We start from the raw sequence: 20,907 nt of genomic DNA on the forward strand, positions 1-20,907 counted from the left end.
TACACTGCCACTTAAATAAAAAGAGGCTTCTATTGACAAGGAAATAAAAATACTGGCTTTCAACAAAGCAAACAACATTGTCAGCTACTGACATATTGTAGTCTTTAGAGCAAATGAGAGGGGAAAACCATTTAAGGAGTCACGAACTTGTCTTGACATAATCCCATATATGAGCTTACTGTAGAATAAACAGCTTCAACATATGTTACAACTTTAAACCCAAAAATAGTAATTTCTCTTAGTCTCTAAAAGCAGTTACTATTTGCTATTTCTTGATAATCAAAATTTAATTTAGATTCAAGTTCTTTCAAGAGCTAAAATAATGGCCATAGTACCCAATGTGATCTGTACAGTCAATGCAATTCTTACCAAAACCCCAAAGATATTTTTTTTTACAGAATTCAAAAAAATAATCCTAAACTTCATATGGAACCACACAAGTTCCTGAATAGCAAAAGCAATTCTGAGAAAGAAGAACAAAGCTGGAGGCATCACACTTCCTAATTTAAAAATATATTGCAAAGCTATAGTAATGAAAACAATATGGTACTGGCATAAAAACAGACATGCAAACCAATGGAACAAAATAAAGAGCCCAGAAATAAAGCCATGAATTTTTGGTCAATTGATCTTCAACAAACATGCCAAGAATACACAATAAGGAAAGGGCAGTCTCTTTAATAAACAGTGTTTGGGAAAACTAGATAAAATTGGACCTCTCTCTTACACTATACACAAAAATCAACTCAAAATGGATCAAAGACTTAAACATGAAACCTGAAACCATAAAACTCCTGGAAGACAACATAGGCAGTAAGCTCCTTGTCTGGTCTTGGCAATGATTTTTTTTCCTTTGGGGAGGTTGAAGGGAGCAGGGAATATGACAACAAAAACCAAGGCAACAAAAGCAAAAATAAACAAGTGGGACTAACTCGAACTAAAAAGTTCTGCACAGCAAAGGAAAACATTAACAAAATGAAAAAGCAACCTGCAGAATGCAATAAAATATTTGCAGACCTATACATCTGATAGAGGGTTAATATCCAAAATATATAGGGAATTCCTACAACTCAATACAAAAAAAAAAAAACAAATAAACAAATAAATAGATTTTTTAAATCGGCAAAGAACCTAAATAAACATTTATCCAAAAAAAAGACATATAGATGACCAACATGTATGTGAAAAGATGCTCAATATAACCAAGTATCCAGGGAAATGGAAACTTAAACCAAAATGAGATGTCACCTCACATCAATTAGAATGGCTATTATATATTATCAAAAAAAAAAAAAGGTAAATGTTGATGAAGATGTGAAGAAAAGGAAACTCTTGAACACTGTTGGTGGGAATGTAAATTGATTCAGCCACTATGGAAAATGGTATGGAGGTTCCACAAAAATTAAAAATGGGGGCGCCTGGGTGGCTCAGTCAGTTAAGCATCCGAGTCTTGATTTTGGCTCAGGTCATGATCTCATGGTTCGTGAGATCAAGCCCTGCATTGGGTTCTGTGCCGACAGCATGGAGTCTGCTTGGGATTCTCTCTCTCTCCCCCTGTCTCTGCCTCTACCCCACTCATTCTCTCTCTCTCTCTCTCTCTCTCTCTCTCTCTCTCTCTCTCTTTCTCTCTTTCTCTCAAAATAGATAAATAAACTTTAAAAAAATTAAAAATAAAATTGCCTAAATGATCCAGCCATCCCACTTCAGAGTATATATCCAAAGGAATTGCATTCAGGATCTGCATTCCCATGGTCATTGCAGCAATTCACTATAGTCAAGACATGGAAGCAAACTAAATGTCAATTGACAGATTACTGGATTTTAAAAAAATGTAGTATATACATACAATGGAATATTACTTAACTTTAAAAATTAAGCAAATCTTGCTATTTGCAACAACGTGGATGAACCTCGAGGACACTCTGCTAAGTGAAATAAGCCAGGCACAGAAGGACAGATACAATATGACACAAGTCATATGAGGAAACTGAAATAGTCGTAGTAGCAGGGAGTAGAATGGCACTTTCCATGGTGTGAGGGGAGGGGGAAATGATGAAGTATTAGTCAAAGGGTACAAAAGTTTCAATTATGCAAAATGAATGAGACTTAAGGAACTACTGTACTACATAATACCTGTAGATAACAATATTGTGTACTTAAATATTTGTCAAAAAAGTATATATTATATTAAGTATTCTTATCCCATACACTAATAATAATAAATAAATAAAGAAGCTGGAAGGAAACTTTTAGAGGTGATAGGTATATTTATGGCATAGATTACGGTGACGTTTCACAAATAACACCTCCAAATTTAGCAAGTTGTATACATTCAATATGTACAGCTTTTTATATGTCAATCATACCTCAATAAAGTAGTTCCTTTTTTAAAAAAGAAATTGGTAGAAAGTACATTTTTAAAGTAAGGGCATAGTAAAAATGTAGGAGGTAAAGATTTCACAACTGCAGTTTGAAGAAATAGAAGAAATAACCTCCACTTTACTGCATTAAAAATGACATGAAGCCACTACTGCATTGTGAGAACAAGAGAATGTACTGTCATATGCACTTTTCTACTATCTGAAAATTCCCGAATTGTGTATATGTGGTTTTAGAAAAGACAAAAAGTAGTGTACTTTTTACCATTAGAAGGACTGGATGCACTGAAATTGCACTGAATGTTAGTTTTACAGTATAGCTAGCTGTAAGTTGATTATCCAAATCAAATACATCATGGCCTTCCTAGATGGACAGAAGTTTTCATTAAGGCTCATATATTAAGAAATGTTTGGAGTTGAGTCTAGGAATAAAACTCATTCTATTATAATTGGTTGCACCTGAAATGCTCTTCAATTAGGTAGTCTAGATTAGTCAAGGGCTAATGTCCAGGGTACTGGAGTATTCAAAGTAATAAATGGCCCCTGCATTTGATTAAATGCAAAATGAGGCTGATGTGTTTAATCAACCACAAATGCCTCTTTACAGAAAATGAGTACACTTTAACACATGGGCCATTATAATTTCTCTGTAGCAAGGGAAAATTTTCAGTGTGTTTATCCAGCAGATAATGAAAACACCATCATACTGTAAGGGAGACTATTCTGCTTTTTGATGCTCACAGCAGGATTTACACAAGGCTACCAAATTGATCATTTTACTGATTGAACAAAATAACCAATTGTCTTTCCTATAAAATTACAGACAATTTTACTCTTAGGTTTGTGAAGCTCAGTGAAACAACAGTCCGTAAATAGTGAAACATTATCTAACTCAATAAAGATAATGGAATCAAGCAAATGATTTGAAGTGGTTAAACCTTGAAAAAGTACAAGAACCACATGTAGAGTGATGAGTTGTCCTCTCCCTTTCCAAGAGGGAAAGATAAATATTGCCACAGGCTAGAGCATTCTACTTTTCCACCCCTTCCTGCCACTCATTACAAAGCTGAGACTGCTCAGAGAGAAGGTGCCCTCTTCATTCTGGACCATCTCTGTTTGACTCAGGACACCTGTTAATGAAATCACCGTGACACTGTTCAGCTTCATGCTTGCCCACTGCCTCTGGACATATAGATTAGAAAATTCTCTTTCTCCAATATAATTTTTCTCTCTGCAAATTCTTCATTCCTTTAGGGAACATAGAAAAATTCAGAACATTCATATGGATAGCTCATGTTCTTAAGACCTACAGAATTCTCCATCCTCTTTTCAGTGGTATAGAAGTCCAAATTCTCTGTGCAAAACCCTTATTTGAGATTGTCCTACAATGGGGAAATGACTCCAGCCCTCTGAAAAAAAAGGGGATAATTCTTAGACACTGGCCAAAATGGCATATTTGTTACATCCACTTTCACGTTAAATAATCTATTTTCACCTAAGAAGACATTTTTTTATTTATACAGTGTGTTTGTTTCCTGAAGCTGCGGTGACAAAGTACCAGAAACTGAATAGCTTAAAATAGCATAAATTTATTTTCGCAGTTTGGAAGGCCAGAATTCTGAAGTCAAGATGTCACCAGAGAAGCACTCCCTCTGAAGGCTCAAGGGAGAAATTCTTTGCCTCTTCTAGTTATGATTGTCTGCATTCTTTGACTTGTAGCCACATCACTATAAACTCTTAATCTGTGACTCTTTGGTCATATTGACATCTCTTCTGCCTGTCAAATCTCCCTCTGCCTCACTATTACAAGGACACTTATTATTAGATTTAGTGTCCAACCAGATAATTCAGGATAAACGTCTCTCAAGACACTTACATTAATTGTATCTTTTGATTATAAGGTAATATTCACTTTTACCGTATCAAGTCATATTCACATGTTCCAAAGATTAGAATGTGGGCATATCTTTTGAGAAGGCCACCGTTCAGACCACTTTATACAGAGATATATGTTCATTCAAACATCAACAATTTCTTCCAAATGGAACTATTCAGCTATCACTTCCAAACCCCCCTTCATTAACCCTTTTTCTTTTGAATACTTCTTTTTTCATTTTTTTTTATATATTTTTTTGAATCTCTGGATTTTTGATGCTCTACTAATTTGGTTTTATTAGCTCCATGAGACATTTCAACATATGGAGGAAAAGTCAGTGATGAAAATAAAAATATAATTGTCACAGATTTCATCCTTTGATCTCTATTGCCCTATGTGCTTTATCAAGCTACTCCAAGAACTAATTCATCCATGAGGTTCAAATTTTCAGATTATTCAACCTTTAGCTCCAGTCCTGACCTTTCTTCTTTATTTTTCACTGAATGTTTTTACTTTCACATCCCCCATCCTTTTAAACTCAACCTATTTAAAATATAACATGTGTTTGCTCCAAGATCAGTTCTCTCTCAAGTTTTCCTATTTTGTCAGAGGTTATTTTTCTCCACAGTAAACTGCCTCTAATTCTAGAAAGAAACTCTGAACCCTCTCTCTTTGCCTTTTGTTTATAATAATGTAATGTTAATTCATCCTTTTTTTTTTTTTTCAGATTCTTGTCTCTTTTCTATCCCAGACTTTACCACTTGAGAGAAAGTAGCTAATACAGCTAACCTGTGATCTAATTACATCATTTTCCTGGGGGAAATGACCCAGTGAGTTGGGATTAAACAAACAAACAAACAAACCCAGAGTCCCCCGTCTGATCTCCTTAACAACTGGACCTCTGAGTAAGTACACCGATGATATTTGCTAGAAAAAAGAAGTTTATCTCTAAAATACCACTGGCAAGATGTCCCTGGCAAAGGGTTATCAATAGTAAATAGAACATTGTATCTATGAGGCATTGCTCCCTGGAAAATGTCAGGTGGGCTACACAACTCTCCAGAGTGTAAGATGGAAATGTTTTATAATTGAATGCTCCTTCTGTGTAAAGCTATCACGTGGACCTCACAAAGACCTCTATTGTAGAACTGAAAGGACTTGAAAAGCTGCCCTTGACATTCCAGATCTCTTCCTATTTCCTTTGAGCCTTTTGATTACTTGCATTCCCGAGATTTACTCAAGTTTGATATGAGTAAGAACTCTGATTCGTGGGAGTCTGACTCTGTGTGTTAAGTCATCACCTATTACTTGGATAAACCAATACTGCTTCCTAACCTCTCCAATCTCTTGTAAAGACTATCATAGATAAATTTTTCTCGGATGTCATTTTTAATCACATCTTTTCCTTGTTCAAATATTATTAGTGAGACACCTACTGCATAAATATTAAGTCCAAAGTCCTTATCCTAGAAATTAAGGGTAACTGTGTAGTACAAATAGTGGGCCATTTTGGCTTTATCTGGGTACATCTTAGCAGTTAAAAATTATTAAAAAAAAATAATTCCAGATGGATTGAAGATTTAAATATAAAATAAAACTGTAAAATTTATAGAAAATAATATTGGTATCAACTTGAGATCCAATTACTTTCTTCATTGGGGAAACATCTATTCCCAATGGGAAGGGAAGGATTATTTGGTTATATATGGTTATATCATTACATATGGGGTGTGTGTGTGTGTGTGTGTGTATGTATGGTTCCTATGAATTACTAAGAAGGATATGAAAAAAATAGAAAAATTGGGTAATAAATGCATGAAAAATACTTATTAATAAGGAATTATAAATTAAAAGACGGTTAGGTACGATTTTATATCTGTTGGATTGACCAAAGTTTCAAATTCCGACAATATCATCATTTGGAGAAGATGCACATTAAAAAAAATGTTTAAAATTTTCTGGTAGGAGTATAAGTTGGTACAAGCACCTTTTAAAATAATTTTGCATCATTATGTCATGAAACTGAAGATGGGCATCACTTACCACTCTGTAATTCTCTACCTGGTTATATGCTCTGAGGAAGTACTTTCTCTTAGGAGATGTGAGCAAAATTATTCATTGCAGCAAATAAAAGACAAAAGAGAGAGAGAGAGAGAGAGAGAGAGAGAGAGAAGTAACCCAATATACATTTGTGTTAAAATGTATACATATAATGTAGCGTGTTGATACAATGGACTACTATAGAGAAAGAACATCAATGAGGTTCAACATCACTGAATCTCAAAAACATGATATTGATGGAAGAAAGCCAAGACTCAGAGAACTAGAGTACAATTTCATTAAATGAAGCTCAAAAACAATTTAAAATAATATATACATTCACAGATAATGAAACTACAGGGAAATCAAGGAAATAATAAACATAAAATTGATCATACTGGTTATTTCTGGGCATAGGGAAAGTTGGGGAAAGGGGATTAAGGTGGGCACATAGATCTGAAAGGTAATGGTAAAGTTTCATTTATTAAGTAGGTGAGAAGTATACAGAATTCATATTATTGTTATTAATATTGATATCCCATATAAACATTAGAAATATTATTTTATATATTTAGTTTTAATATAATTGATTATAATAATAATTAGAGCCCTGCCCAGTGACTCAATAATACAAAATAACTAATAATTCACACATGAAAATTTATAGAAAGTAAGTATATTTTTAAACTTTTTTTAATGTTTTTATTTTTGAGAGAGAGGCAGAGCATGAGCAGGGGAGGGACAGAGAAAGAGGGAAACACAGAACTTGAAGCAGGCTCCGGGCTCCAAGTTGTCAGCACAGAGCCCAATGCAGGGCTCAAACCCACTAACTGTGAGATCATGACCTGAGCTGAAGTCAGACACTTAACCGAGTCACCCAGGTGCTCCAGAAGTAAATATACTTTTAAAAAATTAATCTGTGATGGGTTCTTCTTTGCGTCATCCTTTAGAACTGATGGCCTAAAAGTTGATACTCTATGATTCTGACTTTGGCACAATTCTCTCCTAACTCTTCATGCTCTTCATTTGCAACCTCATCTACTATCATGGTTTTAACCACCACCCCAAAACCTATTTTTGCCCTGTGTTTCAGATTCATTTATTTGAATGTATCTGTTGTTACTTCTTCTTGTTGTTAATGAACACTTCTATGCCACATGAGTAAATCTAATTTTAATTTCCTCTACGCTAGACATATTGTCTCATCTAGTGTTCCCTTTCACAGTTCACAGCCTCTCATTGGGTACTCCAGTCAGAAACTTGAGCGTCATCTAAGATTCATCTTCCTCCCTCCCCTTAGCAATCAATACTAAACCTTACTAATTTTACATCCTTGCTATTTGTGAAATTTGCCTCTTTCCTCCCTTCACTGCACCAGGACTTGTTAGTGAGGGTCTCAATTATGTCAGTGGGAGTATGACTGCACTTGGATATATATGAATGCAATACTATATGATCATTTTCTCTTCAGTCTTGCCCATCTAAAATCCATCTTCTATCCCTCTTTGAATATGATCTATTCAAGGTCATATTTCCCTCCTTAAAACCTTCATTAGCTTTTACCATCTAGACAATGAAAACCATTATATGCATTTCCCTTCCTAACTCAACCTTTCCTGTTGCTGTAAATTCATTTGCCATGACCTAGTTTCTGTTTATGCTCTAATTACATCACATCATGAGCCTTTGCCATAAGTTTTCTTATGCCTGGAATAGGCTTCTCCGTACTTTTTTACCTACTTACCCTTCAAGTTTATCTTCTCTGGAAACTTTTTTTCCACCTCTTTCTGCTGCTAAAGATCGCTATGCATATTTCTATCAATAAATTTTCCATATTTCATTTAACATGTTTACATCTGTGTCTTCTCCCCTAAGCTATAATATCCTAAAGTACACAGATTGTAATTCATCTTTGTACCCCTCTCTTTGTACATAGCACAGGTTGGCTCACGGTATGTACTCCACAAATATTAGCTTAAATGGACTGTGGAGATGTTGAATAATTAGACTTATTACCTGAGGAATTGCCTTACTCTGTTTGCACAGCCCTTCTGAGCCGGCAACTTAGAATTAATTTTGTGAAATATTTTTGTGTCCTGGACAGTTGAGAGAGAAGTACTCCTCTGTGTTCCAAATCAGGTATTTTAACCCCATTTGATTGGAAGATTAACTTCTTAATTGGGGGGGCTACTTTAGAAAACAGAGGTCCTCATTGATAGCATAAGCATACTATGACACGTTCTGTATATAAGCATTAAATTTTTCCTTGGCTGCAAAATTCAGGGATATTAAAGTTTAATTACTTCTTGCTAACTGTTGAGAAACAGCTCACCCTAAATTTAAATTTCAAGTTATGTTTTTAAGATTGTGGGAGCGATCAAAATTAGAATAAACTCATAGTGGAAATGAACATTTAAATTGGTGAAGATTATGGGTTTTGGAATCAAATAGAACAGAACTCAAATCTTACATCTGATTATCACTAATAATATGATTTTGGGTTAGTTACTTCACTTCCTGAGCCTCAGTTTTTTTATCTGCAAAATGAAATACATAATACATAACTCTGTATGTTGTACCAAATTGTTTTATAGACAACTTTTATAAATCATTCACTAATAGGTCATTCTAGTCTTACATCAACTCTTTCATATAATAAAAAAAAAAAAGAGAGGACATTCCCTGTGCCAGGGGTCCCCATGATTATGCCCAGGGCCTATTTATTCACCAAGAGGACTCACAAGACTCAGGATAGAATTATATTTATGGCTGTTATGATTTATTATAGGGAATGGATACTAATCAAAATCATCAAAAGGAAAAGGTGCACAGGGTATCACCTAGGGAAAACTGGGTACAAGCTTCCAAGAATTGTTTCCCATGGAATCACACAGGCATGCTTAATTCTTTCAGCAACTGAAAGTTGTGACAAAACACATGAATTTTTCCACCAGGGAAGCTCACTAGAGACTGTCCAAATTGTATTGGAGGCTTGAAATACAGGCACTATCTGCCTGGAACATGCCAAAATTCCAGGCTCCCAAAAGGAAAGCAGGTGCTCAGAATAAGTCACATCAGGTACAGTGTGCAGCTCTTATCATTTAGGGACAGTTTTATATCAGTGTAGATAGTAGTTCACCATTCAAGTTCCCAGATGCCAACCAATAGCCAACCTTGCATGCAGGCCTTTCCAAGGACAGCAGTCTCAGGCATGCTATCTTAATTTTTTTCTGCACAATGGCCAAATCATTTCGTGAAATTAATACACCATCATGGCTAAGTGCACTACTATGGAACAAAAATGACTGACTTTGAATCCTAGCTTTGTCACTTACTGGTCTCTCCAGGCCCTGCTTCCCCCACAAGTGAAATGGAGACCCTGGCAGTGTTTATCTCATATAGTTGTTGTGAGGACTCAGTGAGTCATCACATGTGAAGTGCCCCTGGCAAACAGAGGTCTAGTTGCAATAGCAGAAACACCAGCAGCAGTAGTAGTAATGTGACTTTGATTCCAGTATGTGACAAGGATAGAATTACAGGCCAATTGCAATCATAAACTTAGATATAAAATCCACTCACAAAACTATTAGCAAACTAAAGTTAACAGCGTATAAAAAGCATAATATATGCCAAGTTTACCCGAGTAATGCACAATGACTCCAAATTAGAAAATTTATTACCGTATCTCAATAGATAGTTTTTTGATAAAATTTAACATCTATTTCTGAATTTTAAAAAACTCTAGGGGCGCCTGGGTGGCCCAGTTGGTTAAGCATCTGAGTTCGGCTCAGGTATGACCTCACAGTTCTTGAGTTCAAACCCCGCGTCAGGCTCTGTGCTGACAGCTCAGAGCCTGGAGCCTGCTTCTGATTCTGTGTCTCTTTCTCTCTCTGCCCCTCCCCCCGCTCACTCTCTCTGTCTCTCAAAAACAAATAGATGTTAAAAAAAATAAAAATTAAAAAAAAAACTCTAAGCAAACTAAAAATAGGATAAACCTATTTCTTAACTTGATGAGTCACCTGCCAAAAAATGCAGAAAATAGCATACAAAAGTAGTAAAAATTTTTAAAAAGAAACAAAACATATTTGCCTTCTACGAGCACTTTTATTCAACATTATACTGGAGTTCCCAGCCAGCACGATAAAAGAGGAAAAAAGAAAAAGTATAAGGATTAGAAAGGGAAAACCCAAATTGTCACTATTGTTTACATCTACAAAATAATCTAGAAATTATAAGAACTGGTGAGAGGTTAACAAATTTTGTGGATATAAAATCAAATAGAAAGATCACTTATATTTTTATACTCCAATAACAAAATGTTGAAAGATTAGAAACAAAAAATATATAAGCTACATAGCAATTTAACAATAACAAAAAAAACAAAATTCTTCATACAAAAACTTAAGACTTCTGAAGGACACGAAAGAAAAAAAATTGAAACACATGAAAAAGCATAGAGATTCATGAAACAGAAGATAATATCACTGGAAAAACAGAATAAGTGCGATTTCAATTAAAAATCCCAACATAGCATTCCATGGAACTTGAGAAGCTGATTTTAAATATTTTTATGGAAGAGGCAAGATATTTCTGAAAGAGAATAATAAAGTAAAAGGATTTGGCATATGAAAAATGAATTATAAACTATTGTAACTAAAATGGTGTGGTATTGGCCTAGGAAACAAACAGATTAATGTAATAGAATAGCGAACACTAAAACAGATTCATACATAAAGGGGAATTTGCTATAGGGTCATAGCAGCATTACAGATCAAGTAAAAAAAGGGTTGTATTCAATAAGTTGGTTCTTTGAATCAGAGAAAAATACAACTGAATCCCCCCATTCATATCCCACACAAAAATCAAGAAAGTTTAAGAACTTTAATATAAGTGGCAAAATCTTAAAATTTTTGTTAAAATATTTCAGTAATATCTTTGCTGCCTTGGCAAAAGAAGTAGATATCTAGATGGATGGATGGATGGATAATGATAGATGCATAGATGATAGATAGATAGATAGAGGCAAGAAATGGCGCTGTACTCAGGATAGTGTATTCTCTGAGTAAGAAAGGGTGGAGAGATCAGGGAGAGGTACTTTGGAGACATCAGTGATACTTCAAGGCTAATAATGCATTTTCTAAGATGATAGTGAAAACATAACAGTTCATTTAATTATTATTTATTATTATATTATTAATTATTGTTATTTCACAGAAAAACACACTTTCTATTCTCAGGTATGTCTAAGTCATTTCCAAAGTGTTTTCATATTGATTACCAGAGTTTCTAAAAGAATTGGGCCAAAAATCTCTATTCAGTGTCAGTTATAGAAGAAAATATTAACATTTCCCCGTCATGCTTTTCTAATCTGATGCTTCAAAGAAAAAGTATAGAAGAATTTTCTATGGGTGTAATATAAGAACCTTAAGTTCTGCTTCTGGAAATTTATTTTAACCAATATATAAGAGATAAAAAATTGCAGGTTTTCTAATTTTAGATTTACACATAGTTCCATTTCATCTGCATTGCCACAATCACCAGAGACAGCATATATTATTTTTCCTGAAAGCAAATGAGCTATTATATGCAAATTCTGATTTAAAAAAATTTTCCATAAAGTTTAAAACTCAATGTGCCACAATTTTAAGTTTTCCTGTTGGATATTTCAGATGAACTTTTTTAGTGTCTGCAAGTGTTAGTGCTTAAAAATTCCCATCCCAAACCAAGAACAAAAATTAAAACACCTCAAAGAAACAGGCTTTATAAATGCTTTCAGTGAGAAAATAGAAATTTAATCAAAACAGCATTTATCTAATAAGCACCTTCTGTTTCATTTAGCATGGGTAATCAGGGTGAGCATGATTTTTCTGGCAGCTGTGTTCTCCACATTAAGTTGATGCAGTTCAGGAGCTGTGCTGGTACTGTGACTCCATTAGAATTCACTTCACTAAAAATATACTGTTAGCATTTAACAGAGACTTTCTAAATAACCTACAAGTCTATAAACTGTCCCTTTTTTCAAAAATGGATGAAACTGGTCTACCATATTGTCCTGAAAGGCTGTCTGTTTCTTTCAAACAGAAGAGACACAACTAAATTGCAACCTGTATCAGATTATATCCCCAGGGCCTGCCATTTTGAATACTCTGAGGTGTATGCATAGACAAGAGGGGGGTCCATCAATGTTGAGTTAGATATATTTCATTCAATTCCTAGCTAATAGAAGGAATCCTTAAACAGAAAACACTATTCTAGACCTCTAATATGACCAGCCCAAAGTCTTCCAGTGCAAGTACAACATACCCTGATGCTGCTTTATTGCCCAATAAACTATAAGGTTATAGATTAGTCAATCTGATAAATCCACTGATGGTTTTGTGGTTCTATGATCAGTGTGCAAGGATTTTTATAGCTCAGTAAAACACAGGACAGCTTTACAACCCAAGACTAAACCTGTGATAAAGAGGAGGGGGAGAGAAAGGCATCCACATATTAAAGGAATATCTTCAAAAGTCACAGAAAGATGTATTTACATATTAAAATTACACATATCTAGACTCTAAACCACTAGATTCAGAGAGTGAGACTTTTTTCTAAAGTATAAAATGCAATCTATATTTATTATAATGACCCTAAGGGACTGTTTAGTACTAAATCCCTTCAGAAAACAAAACATAAATTAACTCCTGTATAGTGTGATTATGGTGTGAATTGTATCTTATTATATCCTAATTCCTTTAAAACTGTAAATTAAAAACCCAAATTTTCCTTCCTATGTAGGGAAAAACCCAGTTCTTTCTCACTGTGGGTCTCCTTTACTATTCACACAAACACTTCGCTTCTAACCCTCTGGTCACCAAATATGTGAAGGTCCCCCCCCCCACCAAACAAGCAATTCTCTGCAACACCAGCTCATGTCTTACAATTTAACTCAACTATGACACTATTTACCTGGAGGTAGTGTTAGATCCTGCAGGTAAAGGCTCAGTCCCACAAGATTGTCCTCTACTCCCAAACACACACACACACACACACACACACACACACACACACACACTCCAGATGCCAGTCACAAGTCCAGGTTAAGATAAGATAAGATAAGATGAGATGAGATAATAAGATAGATGAATAGCCAGAAGCAGAGATACATAGGGTGAGGTCTGAGAACTTCTGTCCCTGTGGAGCTGGGTTAAGTCAACCCTCCCAGTGTTGATGTGTTGATGTCTCCAAACCCTGTGTTATTGGGATTTTATGAGGTTTCTTCACAATGGCATGATTAATTACTAACTCATTTCTAGCCCCTCTCCCCTGTCTGGAGGATGACAGATGGTCTAAAAATTCCAAGCTTCTAACTATGGGTTGGTCTTTCTGGTGACCAGTCCTTATTCAGGAGCTACTCAGGAGCCCACCCAGAGTCCCATGGTTAGAAAGTAGATGCTCCAAGTGTTCCTATCACTTATGAATGTGCAAGCCAGACCCATGCCAGGAATCCGGAGCTGATATATTTTTTTTCTATTATCTCACCCTGGCCGTCTATATCTTCTAATGGTGAAATACAGTTAAATAATACACTTATTTTTTTTTAACATTTAGAAGTGACAAGAATGTATTTAATTAAAAACTTTGAAAAGCAATTTTAAAGGAACCCTTTAAAAAAACAAGAAAAGGAAAAAGGAAAAGAAGGGGAAGGAGGAGAAGAGGCAAGGGAGAAGCAATAAGAGGAGGAGAAAGAGGAGTGGCCATAACCTGCTATTTCCTGTCCTTTAAAAGGTGTCCAGAGTCTTTTAGGGCAATAGTTTTAGTGCTCACGTCCATTAATTTTCAAATACATTGTGCAAATTTTAAAACTGCTCTGAAGTGTTGATTTATTTTTGGATCTTTGCTTGTTTCATCAATTTGCTATATGAAATACAAAACCATTTAAAATATTATGAATACATTGGTATTTTTGCCTTTTCAAAGAGTAATGGCATTTTTAAATGTTATTCTTTTAACTAATCAATGTTTCAAGTATTTTAAGGAAAGATAAGTTTAAGGATTTATACACCAGTACTTCAGCAATTCAAGTAAAAACTCTGCCTTATAGTGAGATTTTTTTCAGTATCGCTTAAGATAAACCTGAAATGAGACAGCATTCTGTTTGCATATGTTATTTGAATTATAAATTTTATCTTAACTCTCTAATAAAAGTAAGTGATTTTGATCAGGGAATGCCTTGAGGAAAGCTATCAAATTGAATGATAGAAGTTCCCAGAAATCCTTTGAATAAAATGTCCATTATTCTTTGGATTATTAATGATAACTCTATACTACTGAAAAATAATGCCCCAGTGTGCTTTGTGTTCTCTCTAGAGATAAACTGATTACTCAGAACCTGAAGACATCTATTTTACTGAATAGAAATGAATCACCTAAGGGAACCAAGAACTCACTACTTGAAGGAAGTATTGTTCATACATTTTCATTCCTGTTAGAAAATTCAACATGCCTGCCTTATAAAATTGCCATCATGTAGATTAAATCAAAGGGGACTGCTTTCTTTATTATACTGCTTTCACTTTGCTTATTTATACATTATATAACTCACACTTTTACTTTAAATTCCACTTTAGAAGATTTCATAAATTAGCTTGTCAGAAACAATTCAAACCAGAAAACTTTGATACTGCATTTAGAATGAAGCTAGTACACTTAAATTTGGCTTAGAAAGGTCCATTAGACGAAACATATAGCATAAGGCATCCAACATTATGGGGCTGTATCACAGATCTATCTGCTGTTTTTCCTCATTGGATATCACATTAACATTTTCTTGAGCCCCTTGAGATTGAATCACTATAAAATTTGATAAAGGGAGGGTGTATTTAATATTTGTGAAAATAACATCATACATATATGATTAAAAATGTTATAATTCTCAGAAAATTCAAGTAAATAAAATAACTTGGGCTCTCATGCCTCGATTGAGTTTAGTTGCACAACCTAAACTGCTGACCATTTGTTAGTGTTCTCTCAGTTGGCTAAATTCTCTCTGGAAAAAGAGGAAAAAATCCCAATTTTAACTCTGATACCTTGTTAACAAACATCTTCTAGTATTGCAACTGATTGGTTCACAAAACATGAACTGATAAACCCTTTCTTTCATTTTGTGCCATATTTCTAGATTATAAACCTACACTGATGAATTTCTAGAAATAAAAGTGAAAATTGTGATTCATCTATTCTCTGCCAAATTTCTGTTAAATCACCCACACTGTATTTATATGTGCTTTTCATTACATCATTTTCCATCTCAAAGTAATTTTTTAAATTTCAGTGCAGAACAGTTAACATCACTCTTTATAATATCCAGGAAATGCAGAAATGCAATACTAATCTTCAGTAATAATTTCCATTGTCTTGAAAGGTTTTGGATTTTAAAACTGAATTAAATAAAAGTATATAAATGACTGAAAGCAAATATATCAACTCTACTGGAAAAAAATTGAAAATATATATCTTGCTATCAGTAATTAGTTTAAATGTAAATGAATTAAATTTCCTAATCAAAATATAGAGATTGGGGTGCCTGCATGGCTCAGTCAGGTTAGCATCCAACTTCAGCTCAGGTCATGATCTCGTGTTTCATGAGTTCGAGCCCCACATTGGACTCTGTGATGACAGCTCAGAGCCTGGAATCTGCTTTGGATTCTGTGTCTCCCTCTCTTTCTGCACCTCCCTCATTCATACTCTGTCTCTCTCTCTCAAAAACAAATAAACACTTAAAAATTAAAAAATAGAAGTACAATCCAACAATATACATCTGTAGAGACTCACTTAGATCCAAAGATACAAATAAGTTGAAAGTGAAAAGATGGAAAGTTATATTCCATGCAAATAATAACCAAGAGGTCAGGAGAAGCTATCCTATTATCAGATGAAATAGATTTTAAGTCAAAAAAGTTACAGAATACAAAGAAGGATATTATATATTAATAAAAGTTTTGATGGAGCAAGAATATAACAATTATAAATATTTATGCACCTAATAACAGATCATCAAAATATGGAGCAAACTGACAGACTTGAATGAGAAAGAATTGAAGTGAGAAAGAGTTCTACGGTAATAGTTGGAGACGTCAATACTCCACTCTCAATAATGAATAGAACAATCAGACAGAAGGTAAGTAAGGAAATAGAATAGTCAAACAATCAAACAATACAATAAACCAATCAGATGTAACAGACACATACAGAACACTCTACCCAACAACAGCAAAATACACATTCTTCTCAAGTACACGTGGGACATTTTCTAAGACACATCATATGTTAGGCCACAAATTAAGCCTGAATAGATTTTAAAAGATAGATATCATACAAAATAACTTTTCTGACCACAGTGGGATGATGTGCATAAAGTTGGAAATCAATAACAAAAGGAAAGCTAGAAATTTCACAAATTTGTGGGGGAAAAAAACAATACATTCTTAAATAATCAACAGATCAAAAAATAAAACACAAGAGAAATTAGAAAATGCTTAGAGATGAATGAAGACAAAAACACAGTATAGTAAAAATTAAGGGACACAGCTAAAGAAATGCTAAGAAGGAAGTTTATATTATAAATGCTTATATTAAAAAAGCAAGGAAGATCTAAAATCAACAACCTAACCTGCAATTTAAGGAACTAGAGAAAGAGGGACAAACTCAATTCAAAGATAACAGAAAGAAATAATAAAGATTAGAGAGGAAATAAATGAACTTGAGAATAGAAAAATAATAAAGAAAAATTTAATAAAGAAAAAATTAAACCAAAATTTGTTCATTGAAAAGATCAACAAATTCACAAACCTTTAGCAAGATGGACTAAGAAAAAAAGAAGACTCAATTACTAAAATCTGAATGTGGGGGCATTACTACCGATTTTACAGAAATAAAATGAATTATAAGAGAGTACTACCAATAATTTTACACCAACAAATTGGATAACTTAGAATCAGTAAACATGTTCCTAAACACACAAAACCTACCAAAACCAAATCATGAAGAAATAGAAAACCTAAATAGATGTATAACTAGAAAAGAGATTGAATCAATAATCAAAAGTCTCCCAAGAAAGAAAAGCCCTGGAACTGATCGCTTCACTAGTGAATTTTACCAGGCATTTAAAGTACTAACAATAATTCTTCTCAAATTATTCCAAGAAATTAAAAATGAGGAAATGCTTCCTAACTCATTCTTTGGGGGCAGCATTACCTTGATACCAAAGGCAGACAATGGCACTAAAAGAAAAGAAAACTACAAACCAATATTCCTTATGAACATTGAGTTTAAAAACCCTTAACAAAATACAAGCAAACCAAATTTGCCAGTATATTAAAGGACTATATATATCATGACCAAGTAGTATTTATTCCTGGAATGCAAGAATGTTTCAACATACAAAAAAAAAAAAAAAAAAAAAAAAAAAATCAATAGAAATAAACCACATTGACAGAATGAAGAGGGAAAAAATCACGTGATCATCTCAATCGCTGCAGAAAGAGACTTCATGACATTTTTTTAAAGCTTATTAATTTTTATTTACTTTGGGGGGGGGGGGCGGTTCAGGGACAAAGAGGAAGAGAGGGAGAAAGAATCCCAAGCAGGCTCTGCATGTGAGCCCAGTGCATCGCTTGAACTCATGACCCATGAGATCACGACCTGAGCCAAAATCAAAAGTCAGATGCTTAACTGAGGGAGCCACCCAGCCGCCCCCTCTTCATGAAAATTTTTAAATTTTGTGCATCAAAGACCTACAGAGTAAGAGAAAATATCTTCAAATCATCTATACAATAAGGCATTAATATCCAAATTATATTGAGAATTCCTAAAATTCAATAATTAGAAAACAAACAATTCAATTAAAAATGGTCAAAGGACTTGAATAAACATTTCTCTAAAGAATATGTACAAATGACCCCTAAGTACATGAAAAGATGCTCAACATCACTAATCATTAAGAAGATGCAAATTAAAACTACAGTGAGATAGTACCTCACACCCATTAGGATGGCTACTATCAAGAAAGAAGGAAAGAAAGAAAGAAAGAAAGAAAGAAAGAAAAAGAAAGAAAGAAAGGAAGGAAGGAAACAAGTATTGGTAAGGATATGGAGAAAATGTTCACTGTTGGTGGAACATAAAATGATACAGCTGCTATGGAAGTCTGTACGGTGGTTCTTCAAAAAAATGAAAATGTAATTTCCATATGATACAAAAATTCCCTTTCTGGGTATATACCTAAAAGAATTGAAAGCAGGGCCTTTCTTATGTACCCATGTTCATAGCAGCATTATTCACTGTTATGGATGGAATGTTTGTTCCCCTGCAAAATTCACATATTGAAATCCTAATCTCCAATACGACGGTATTAGGAAATACCACCTTTGGGAGGTGATAGAACATCAAGGTGGAATGCTTGTGAATGGGATTAATAATGTCCTTATAAAAAAAGACCCCAGATAGCTCTCTTGCCTTGTCTACCACAGGAGGACACAGCTAGAAGATGACTATGTGTGAACCAAAAAGCCATTCATCACTGAATCTGCCAGCCTGTTAATCTTGGGCTTTCATTACTCCAGAACTGTAATAAATAAGTTTCTGATGTTTATAAGCCACCCTGTGTATGGTATTTTTGTTATAAAAGACAAAACAGTCTAAGACATTGACAAAAACTAAAATCTGGAAGAAACCCAAGAGTACATCAACAGATAAAGTATAAGCAGATTGTTATATACACATACAGTGGATTATTCACCCTTAAAAAGAAAGGAAATTCTGACATATGCTACAACATAGTTGAACCTTGAGGACATTATGGCAAGTGAAATAAGCCAGCTGAAAAAAAAATAAACAAATACTGTATGATTCCACATATATGAGATACTGGGATTAGTCAAAGTTAGAGAGACCGAGAGTGTAATGGTAGTTGCCAGCAGCTAAATGGAAGGGGGGATGGGGAGTTATTTTCTAACTGATAAAGAATTTCAATTTTACAAAATGAAAAGAGTTTTGGAGATGGATGATAGTGACTGTAGCATATTATGAATGCATTTAATGCCACCAAACTGTACCCTTAAAATGATTAAGGTGGTAAATTTATGTTAGTATATTTTACCACAATGAAAAATAATTGGAAAAATATATTAGTCTTGCTCATGTCATCTTTGCATATAATGATCAACATTATCTAAATGGACAATATTATATTGAAATTTAATTAGCAGAATCTATAATACCTTTCCAAATTTTTTTAAATATTACAATTCTAAATTTGTCAGAATTCTTTTTTAACTTGCATTTCATAATGGCATAATGGCAAGGAAAAACAGCAAACATTAATGTCTCGAAGTTTTCATTCTTATGACTCAGTCACATAATATTTGCCCTGGTTTCCGTGGTCTTAGACTTACTTGGATTTCAGTTCTGGTTTAGTTGTATGATCTCAATCATGTTAGGTACCTTTGCTCAATCTGTTTCCTTATTAATAAAATACAGTGTGTGATTGTTTATTTTTATGGGTTAAATAAGAATGGGGGTGCAATAAGGCAGCTTTTGTTGGCTTAATTGAGGCACAAACGTTATCAGAAGAAACATGCCTCACCTTTCACCCAATATTCTTCAACCTTACTTTTTCCTTAAAGGAGAGGAACAGAGCCTATTCTCCTGCAAGCTCCTGGACCAGGTAAACTCTTGACATTAAATGACACAGGACAAGAAGCTGACAGACTGTCTGGTATAATTGGTAAGATTATGGAAACATGGGGCCTGGGTGGCTCAGTTGGTTAAGCATCTGACTCTTGATTTCAGCTCAGGTCATGATCTCATGGTTTGTGAAATTAAGCTCTGCATCGGGTTCTGCCACTGACAGCACAGAGCCTGCTTAGGATCCTCTCTCCCTCTCTCTCTGCCCCTCCCCCCACCCACATGCATGCACACACTCTCTCTTCCTCTTAAAATAAATAAATACACATCTAAGATTGTGAGAAAAAACATAGTATTTTAGGGTTGAGGAAACAAAGTGTGGTAAGTAACTATAGAGGAGTCTATTCTTCCTATTCACCCTAATTCTTCATAGAAACCAGCCATTATCTGGAACCTTCAAGATTGGAAGCCTTGGAGGCGCCTAGGTGCTTGGTCAGTTAAGCGCCTGACTTCGGCTCAGGTCATGATCTCACCGTTTGTGAGTTTGACCTCTGCGTCAGGCTCTATGCTGACAGCTCAGAGCCTGGAGCCTGCTTTGGATTCTTTCTTCCTCTCTCTCTGCCGCTCCCCCACTTGCACTCTGTCTCTCTCTCTCTCTCAAAAATAAATCAACATTAAAAAAATTTTAAAAAAAGAAAAGAAGATTGAAGGCTTGGGAGACAGCACTCAGTGTCAGGTTGCTTAACATTGACACTAGATGTCCCAATACAGGCAGTGACTAAGTGGCTTCATAGGCAGTTGATATAAACAGATGGGAACCAAAAGAAGATGAAGGAAGTAATACCCTCAGTATTTGTAGCTAAACTGGCTGGATTATGAGACTATTGGGAGTCTCATTTTATTATTTCTGAAAATAATAGGAAATACATTGAGAGCTATTTACATTTA

This window comes from Panthera onca, chromosome B2 (genome assembly GCF_046562875.1).
Source record: "Panthera onca isolate mPanOnc1 chromosome B2, mPanOnc1 haplotype 2, whole genome shotgun sequence".
In the NCBI taxonomy this organism is placed as follows: domain Eukaryota; kingdom Metazoa; phylum Chordata; class Mammalia; order Carnivora; family Felidae; genus Panthera; species Panthera onca.